Source organism: Brassica oleracea, chromosome C1 (genome assembly GCF_000695525.1).
Source record: "Brassica oleracea var. oleracea cultivar TO1000 chromosome C1, BOL, whole genome shotgun sequence".
NCBI classification, from domain to species: domain Eukaryota; kingdom Viridiplantae; phylum Streptophyta; class Magnoliopsida; order Brassicales; family Brassicaceae; genus Brassica; species Brassica oleracea.
Window position 1 is genome coordinate 31943337 of NC_027748.1, and position 7033 is coordinate 31950369.

General features: G+C 28.2%; 1 long non-coding RNA gene across 1 annotated transcript; it reads right to left on the reverse strand.

Moving 5' to 3' along the window:
• Positions 1-5765: 5765 nt before the first annotated feature.
• On the reverse strand, positions 5766-6556 carry LOC106300790. Its single transcript, XR_001262076.1, has 2 exons — positions 6213-6556; positions 5766-6076 (listed from the first exon to the last, which is right to left on the reverse strand). It is a non-coding gene; the product is annotated as an uncharacterized LOC106300790 (long non-coding RNA).
• Positions 6557-7033: the final 477 nt, after the last annotated feature.

The following is a 7033-nucleotide window of genomic DNA, read 5'->3' on the forward strand; positions in this document are numbered from 1 at the left end:
GAAGAAATACATACATGTATCCAGGAGATCCATCGCTCACAAAATCCCAGTTTGCGCATAAGTGCTTCTAAGAATGTCCATTCCACCCTATTATAGGCTTTACTCGTATCGGTCTTGATGGCGGCAAATTTACTTGCAACTTTGGTTAGTCCGTAGAGCATGAAACACTTCTTGTGCGACTAGGATATTATCTGTGATGAGTCGCTTAGCCACAAAGGCCAATTGGGTCTCCCAAATCAAAGTCGGGAGGAAGCGTTTAAGTCGATTGCTGAGGATCTTCGAAACAATTTTATAGCTTACATTACACAAGCTTATGGGGCGGAACTCCGTCATCTCGCATGGTCTATCTGTCTTTGGGATTAGGCAGATGTTTGTTTGGTTCAGTCGCGCATCCAGTGTCTCTGACGAGAAGAAGTCTTTCACCGTACGGTAGATCTCCCCTGCGGTGATTCCCCACAGTATTTTTGATAGAACAAGCTCGTCATCCCATCAAAGCAAGGTGCCTTCTCCGGGTTAATATCAAACAGAGCTTTTTTAATTTCCTCATCTGATGGGGCACTAGTAAGCGTCTCATTACACCGTGTAGTAACTTTCTCGGTAACATACCGGAGGGCTTCATCGAAAATTTTGGGGTTTGATGTGGTAAAGAGAACTTGGAAGTATTCCGCTGCAACCAGTTCAATATCCTCTTCACACTCAGCACATCCTCCCTGGGGTTCTTTAGCTTGGTAAGCCTGTTTCTAGCCCGTCGCTGTTTCTTTTTGGCGTGGAAAATTTTTTTATTCCTATCTCCTTCCCTCAGCCAGTTAGTTCGACTCTTTTGCTTCCAAATCAACTCTTCGTCCCGGAAAGCCGCGCATAGATCCCATTTGAGTTGTAGAATCACATCATTTGAGATAACATCATTCAGTTGAGCTTTCTCGAGCTTATCTTTGATCTCTTCAATTCGTACGCTCGAATTCGATGGGTTCAGACGTTTCCAATGCGAGATTGCCTTGCGGCATTTGGCTATCCGCTCATACAGATCGGGCGGGTGCAGATTGTCAGGGTCGTTCCATCCCTGTAGGATCGTTTCTCTAAGGCCATGCTTACCAATCCACCGTTTTTCGAACTTGAAACCGCGTCTGATCCTTCCTTGCTTGGAGAGGAAGCGAGTTAGGATTGGGCGGTGGTCAGAACCCCATAGGCGTAAGTACTCCACATTCGTGTGGGAAAAGATATGGTGCCAGTCTTCGTTACCTACGGCTCGATCCAACTTGCATTGTACTTTGCCGGAGCTTCTATTCCCTATCCAAGAGAGTGGGTTTCCTTTAGCTGGAAAATCTATCATCTCACAGTTTGCTAACATAAATTTGAAGGGAATGAACGACGTATCAGGTCTCTTTCTCCTACTTTTTTTTTCATGGTGACCTGTTATATCATTAAAATCGCCCAACATCAACCACGGACCTTTTCTAGTAAGACTCATCTCGGTAAGCCTATCCCAAACATGTTCTCGGTATTCAACAATCAGATCACCATAGACGAATGTTATGAACACCTTATGCCTTTCTATGGTAGTCACAATATCAATCATACGATTATTGTTTATATAAATTTAAATTTCCGTAGTATAATGTAAGAAGAACACGTGTTTACGAAGATGATCGTTGAAAGGCTGTAATGAATCAGTCACGCGTGATAATAATACTTGGACCGAATATTTATGTCTTCAAAAACGTGATAATTAAGCAAGCCACAAAGAGAGACTCACTAGTCATTACATATGTTTTACGCTAATCTTATATATTAAAATAGAATTCATATTTTTTTTTAAGTGTGATTTTTTAATTTGGACTATCACCTAGAAATTTTATCAAATGTATTTTATTAAAACTAATAATTCATAGAATTTTTAAAATATTATAATCATAATATCTTTTGATATCTTTTCATTTTAATTTAAAATTTTAACAAATCTGTTTTAAAAGATTTTTACAAGATCTTCATTTCCGAAAATTATATTTAAATATTTATATTAATTTCGAAATTAGTTTGAAATATTATTATACATTAATATATTAAGTTATCGTTTATAAAATGAAAATAAAATATTCTAAAATATTTTATCTATTATATAATCATAATTAATCATATTAAAAGAAAAATATAATATTGAGGTAAATATAATAAAATCTTATATATTAAAATAGAAGTCATGACTTCTTTCATGTGTGATTTTTTAATTTGGACCATCACTTAGAAATCTTATTAAATGTATTTTATTAAGACTAATACTACATAGAATTTTTAAAAGATTATAATCATAATATCTTTTGATATATTTTCATTTTAATTTAAAATTTTAACAAATCTGTTTTAAAAGATTTTTACAAGATCTTCATTTTCGACATTATATTTAAATATTTATATTAATTTCGAAATAGTTTAAAATATTATTATACATTAATATATTAAGTTATCGTTTATAAAATGAAAATAAAATATTCTATAATATTTTATCTATTATATAATCATAATCAATCATATTAAAAGAAAATTATTATATTGAGGTAAATATAATAAAATTGTATTAAAATTATAAATTTATAAATTTTATTATCGTAAGTATCAAATATTTATGTTCAAAAATAAAATTCAATTTGTTGGTAAAATGGGTTAACATTAGCAAACTATATAATATATGTATAAAAATTAACATGTATTTCTTTAAAGCTAATAATATAAAATCTTTGTAATTACTTTAATCATAATATATTTTCATTTTAAATATAATATAATATATATTATATTTTAATAATATAATATATTTTCATTTATATATTATATTTTAAAATTCTAATAAATCTGTGTAAAAATATTTTAATAATAAATTAATGTATTTTAAATTATCATTTATAAAATGAAAAATAAATAAATTATATCCTACTTTATCTACTTTATAGTCATCATCATGTTAAAACACAATTATTATACTTAAATAAATATGATAAAGTATATTCAATTGATAAATTTATAAATTTTATTTTCATAAATATACACTATTTATTTTTAAAAATATAATATGATGATAGAACGGCTTAAAATTAGCAAACTATATAATACATGTCTAAAAATTAGCACTTCTTAAATTTTTGTATATACAATACTATATTATCTAAAATGAATAAGCGTAAAAAATATTGGTAAAAAAAAATCTACCTTTGAAAGATGGGTCATAATTTAGCATAAATTAAATACAAAATAGTTTTCAAATACGTTTTCTCATAAATATATTAATTTTCTTAATAGCTAAATGCAAATACAATAAGATAAAAATATAATAAGAAGTGACAAATACTTACGATTTTAAACAATTGATTAATTATAACATGTAAATTATAAAATTATTGTATTTGAAATAGTTATATAAATATTTAAGTATACGGTTAACGTTAAAAATATATATACTTATGTTCTAAAAACATAATTTATGTATAGAAAAGTGAAAACAAATATCCGCGCGGTTGCGCAGATCAAAATCTAATAAATTTATTAGTTTTGCTAATTTTCCTTGTGATATCAAACAGAAGCATAGATAAAAAGTAATTTGAAGTTGAATTATTAAAGCTACTTAGAATTGACGTATGCTAAAACTTTTTCTGTGGATATGTACAAAATGTAAAACGAGACAATGACATATTAACCCATAATTGAAACATCCTTACTCCTTTCGTCCTGTTGATATCATTTAATTATACAGATTACAGAGACAAACACACATTTAGTATGAGATGAAAAATGAAGTTGACGGCAAACAATTTAATCTAATTCAGTGAGTCCACAATGGACGGCTACAAATTAACCGCCGTTTGCTTTACAGAAAAAGCAAGGAGAAAATTTTGAAAATGTTAAAAGGGAGAAATCAAATTCAAAAGGACTAATGATTTAAATCCATGCACTGACTTGACATTAGTCTAGCTAACCTTATAGTAACATGATTAAGACATTTGCACAATTTCTAGCCTTTTTATATATGTTTCGTTAGTATGTTTAAATATCATATGCATTTAAACTCTTACCCACTACACAAAGTACTTTGTCCTATCTATTTATATCCTGCTACTTGTTATAATGGTGGGCAGTGGGCACACTATGATCCTATGTACACGTTAAATAACATTTAGAATCCGCAACCTTAAAATAAAACAATCAATCAAATGGTGAAAATCTAATATTCATCGATACAGATTTTGATATATATGATAACGTTATTGAGATATATCATCTTATATATTAAAACAGAAGTCACAACCTTGATTCATGTGTGATTTTTTTAAAAATGGATCCTCACTAGAAATCAGTTATCATTCATTTATTACTAATAATATAGATTAATAATATATCATTCATAATATAACATCGACTCCTAAAAACCCGGATTGGTTAACAAACTCACATTGATTCATGTGTGATATTTTTATTTGGATCATCATTTAAATTTTTTATTAAATGTATTTTCTTAATGCTAATATATAATCTTTTACCTACTTAAATCATAATATAATTTGATATCTTTTAATTTAAATATAAATATATATTTTTATTTTTCTTAACAAATGTGTTAAAAAACATTATAACAATATCTTAATTATCAAAAATTGTATATAAATATTTTCACTAATTTTTTAATTAGCAATGAAATTAATGTTATTATACATTAATATATATATATATATATACTCAGTTATCTTTTATAAAATGAAAACAATTATATCAAATTTTACTATTTTATAGTTATATCTATCATTTTAAAATAAAACATTGTATTTAACTAAATATGATAAAATTATTTTAAACTGATAAATTAATATATTTTATTTTCACAAACATTAAAAATTTATGCCAAAAATATAATATGTTGGTAGAACATGCTAACATTAGTAAATTAGATAATTCATGTATAAAATTAACTTATCTTAAATTTATATATATATATATATAGTTATTATCTTAGATGAATAAACATAAAAAAATATTGATAAAGGAAATCTAGCGCTTTGAATTACAGATCATGATCATAATAAAATACATATAATAAAAAATATCAAATATATGTGATGATTTGAAATAATCAATTAACTTACAACATGAAAACTATCAAATTGTTATATTTAAAATAATTATATATAAACATTTAAATATATAAATAACTTTAAAAATATATTATAATTATGTAAAATATATATAAACATGAAAAATTAATACCCGCACGGTCCAAATCTAGTTTGTCATTAACATAGTATACATGTACATTTCTTAGAGAAATCTTCTAAAACACATAAGATGTCATGAATTTTATTTTTCTTAACAAATGTGTTAAAAAACATTATAACAATATCTTAATTATCAAAAATTGTATATAAATATTTTCACTAATTTTTTAATTAGCAATGAAATTAATGTTATTATACATTAATATATATATATATATATATAAAAATATATTATAATTATGTAAAATATATATAAACATGAAAAATTAATACCCGCACGGTCCAAATCTAGTTTGTCATTAACATAGTATACATGTACATTTCTTAGAGAAATCTTCTAAAACACATAAGATGTCATGAATATAGTCGACTAGTGAATACAGGAAAGAAAGTTTGGTCAGAAGCTCTATGATTCAACGGATTAGATGAAATTAGCGCACAAAAGTAGAGTAAAAAATCATTAAAACGCTTTTAAACCTAACTTGTCAATTAAACAGAGACATAAATAAAGTGAAAAGGAGAAACAAGATTCATATATTCTAGTGGCCAAAACAACCCACATGGTACAAGGCTTCTTCTTGTCTGCTTTTTAATTTCATCCCAATTCATGAAAAAATTAAACACAAAGAAGTTATTATTACCTAGCTAGGCACCACCACGGATGTTGCCAATCACAAGTACCAAAATACAAAGCAGTGGGATGAAAACTAACACTGTGTCAAATACTTATACAAAAGGAACTAAGACACCATTGTTTGGTTCAACACCCACATTTGATAGGTGGTTCGTCTATTTCTTTCTCCATTTTTGTAGAGCAACGCCTGCAACCATGGGTTTATGAATATGTATAGATGTTGCTTTCTATTAGGGATCCAATGAAACTGAAGGAAGAATGTGCATGACAATGGCAGGTGATAATAGACTATTGTTAAATGCAAGACTCTTACTTAGGAATACCTTTTGGGGAATCCTTCTAGTGTTAGCAAAACAAAGAGAGGGGTGTGGACCTTGAACTTTCTTCTAAGAGATACAAGGAAAATATTAAGAGTGCAGGGAGTCATCTGTAAGGCTCTGGTTACAAGAAAGACTTTAGAGAACCACGTCGAAAGCTTTTACATCCAAAGAAGCTTATTATGTGACACGAAAGAGACTCTAAATTGACAAGTTGCTATTATAGTGTTTGACACTGATTAGAATGGTCATCTACGCAGCCATTTACTCATCATCGCAAACTAGTTGACAACCTCCATCTAGTTATCAAGCTAGAACAAATTTAGATGGAAGTGTGTATAGTCACAAAGAAATGTCAAACCTTACATTATATGCATCACCTGAAGAGTTAAGTAAATGAAGTCGGACAACTTAACATGCTGGATTCATGAATCACGAATCACAAGCACAACAGGGAGCGAGAGTAAAGAATGTTAAACACACATTATTTGCTGATAATAGAACCCGCTGATTTAAGGGTCACTACAAAAAGGAGCTGCATATTTGATACCCAATTTTAAAACAGACTGATTATAAAAAACAAAAACAAAATAGCATCGAATATCAAGCGGGGCCAAATCTCCAAAATAGCATTTATATCACAAAAATAGCACTCAAAAACTAAAATAACCAAAATAGCACATTTCTAAGTTTATCCTTTGAAAATTTTAATTTTTTTATTTTTCAAAATTTGAAATCTTATCCCCAAAACCTCATTTTTCAACTCTAAACCCTAAACCCTAAACTCTAAACCCTAAACCCTAAACCCTAAACCCTAAACCCTAAAC